The 2,411-nt window shown below is 34.2% G+C and overlaps 1 non-coding gene across 1 annotated transcript; it reads right to left on the bottom strand.

Annotated features, from left to right (window-relative positions):
- Positions 1-318: 318 nt before the first annotated feature.
- On the bottom strand, positions 319-391 carry TRNAK-CUU (transfer RNA lysine (anticodon CUU)). Its single transcript has one exon. It is a non-coding gene; the product is annotated as a tRNA-Lys (tRNA).
- Positions 392-2,411: the final 2,020 nt, after the last annotated feature.

The following is a 2,411-nucleotide window of genomic DNA, read 5'->3' as shown; positions in this document are numbered from 1 at the left end:
TTTGGAATTTTTGCTCTTGTTGTTTGCTCATTTTAGTTTTTAATAGGCTTTATTTTACAGCTGAAATCTAATTTTGCATTGTAAGCAAATATTCTTACTTTTCTAGACAAAAATTATCCTTAGTTTATAAAGTTCTGGAAAGTATATATTCAGTAAAAACTTCAGAATGATTGCAAGTCTCCTCGGTAAAGTAGTAATGATTCCTCAATTATTTTTTTCTACAGTTCTGTTCAATAAATTCTGTCTTCTCAAAGAATGCATAGCTCAGCATCCCATATCATGTATTATTTTTCTTTCTTTTTTTAAAAGTAAGCTCTAGGCCCAACGTGGGGCTTGAACTCACGACCTGGAGATCAAGAGTCTCCTGCTTTACCGACTGAGCCAGCCAGGCACCCCTATTGTGTGTTACTTTAAACGTCTGCTTTTGAAAAAAGCAGCGTATACAGGTTTTAAAAGATGAAGATTCTTGCACTTTACTCTTCTCACCATTCTAACAAATACTTATTGAAAAAAACTAGGGAGTTAGTGATGTACCTAGGAAATGAAATGACTTTAGAAAAATGTAATTTCCTTATTTTTTCTTCAATATGTTTCTCTTGTTATTATTCATTTAATTTCGTATTGGCTCAGAGAAAAGTTCTTTATGCGAGATCATTCCTGTTTGATTTATACTTATTGAAAGGTTATATCAAAAGTTTTCACAAATAACTGGGCCTGAAAAAATTATATTTGATTGGTAAATTAGGTATTGATACAAATTAAGATCTGTTTTCGGTAAGTATGGGAAGTTCATCCTCAATTATTGACAGGTTGAAACAGATCAGTTAATGTTATTTGAATCCTTGACAGATTCTGACAAGTAAAAACAAGAACTAAGTTCAGGTTGAGAGGTCATTGAGGAAATTTCGAAACCATTTGGACGTCAGTGGTGAGAATACAAGGATGGCTTAAATGACCTTATGTACAGATTCGGTCCTGCATTGATTTCGGCAATGCTTCTTGTGGCTGCCAGTTCTCATTATTTTTTAACACTCTCATCATCCTCAGCTTTATTTAAAAGGAATTTCTTAGTCACCTAACTATGCACGGATAGTATGATGGTATGCATGGATGGTACCTAGAGAGGTCCATATGCAGAACCACAGATCATGGCTGCCATTAACATTTGATACTGTGCCTTTTGGTAAGTAGGTAGCATACACATGACTTCTGAGTTTATAAAAAGATGAGACCCAGATAATTCGGTGTTGCTTCAGTGGATCGAGGACTGACTGGTTCTCAGGCATTTTGAATCCCTTGGAACAGCAAGCCCAGAACCTGGCCACATGAAAGCTGCTTAATAAATGCCTGCTGCATCACAAGATGACCTTCAACTGAATGTGAATCAAGGTGTCGAGAAAAAAAAAATTTCAGGAGAGTAAATGGAATGCTTGGGCCACATGCTACCATACCAACTTGAGCACCGATTTTTTAGAAAGAAACAAAAATAAAAACATCTTCTTTTGTGTAACTAACAGGGCTTTGGGCATTGAAAAAGCAGAATAATTAGATTTTCATTTTCAAATCTTTTAAAATCACATGGGATAAAAATATCATTTTTTTTTGTATCAGAAATTTGAGACATATTGAAAAATTTAGAAATATAACTCCCAGGAAAATAATGAAATTTCAGCATTAGAGGGTCAAATAATGCAATTAATTATCACTCAGTTAAAGAATAATCAAATAATGACCTTATCAGAGTCTGAAAAGACAGTTGACAAAATTCAATATGCATTCTTTATCTTATTACATTTATTTATTTTTTAAAAAAGATTTTATTTCTTTGACAGAGAGAGAAAGAGAGCACAAGCAGGGGGAGCAGCAGAGGGAGAGGGAGAAGCAGGGAGCCCAATGTTGGGCTTGATCCCAGGATCCTGGGATCTCATCATAATGAGACATTAGGAGATTTCCACTAAAGATGGGAACAGGATAGAAGTTCTACCATCACCATGATGTTATCTTGGATTTTTGTTTCATACCACACTCAGAAGCATATTCTAAATGAATTAAAAATCCAAATATAAAAAAAGTTTCATAAAAGTACTAGAAGAAAGTATAGTGTTTTATTTTGTTTTTAAAATTATCCTGGAGGTGAAGATGGCCTTCCAAAGGAGTGTCAAACCTTAACAGCCATAAAGGAGAGATTGATGCACCTGTTCTTAGAAATATTTTTTTAAACTTCTATTTAATGAATGATGCATAAACAAAACTAAATAACAAGCAGCAGAGAGAGAGGAAATGTTTTCACAGAACCATATGAGAACCATAATATATAAAGAGCTTCTTGAAATCACAAGAAAAATTAAGGCTCCCACCCCTCAGAAAAGGGAAAACATAAGGCAGTTGACAGTTGAGGAAATACAAATGGC

The sequence above is a fragment of the Halichoerus grypus genome, chromosome 3 (assembly GCF_964656455.1).
Source record: "Halichoerus grypus chromosome 3, mHalGry1.hap1.1, whole genome shotgun sequence".
NCBI lineage: Eukaryota > Metazoa > Chordata > Mammalia > Carnivora > Phocidae > Halichoerus > Halichoerus grypus.
Note: the sequence above shows the minus strand (reverse complement) of the source record. Positions and strands in the feature narration are given on the sequence as shown.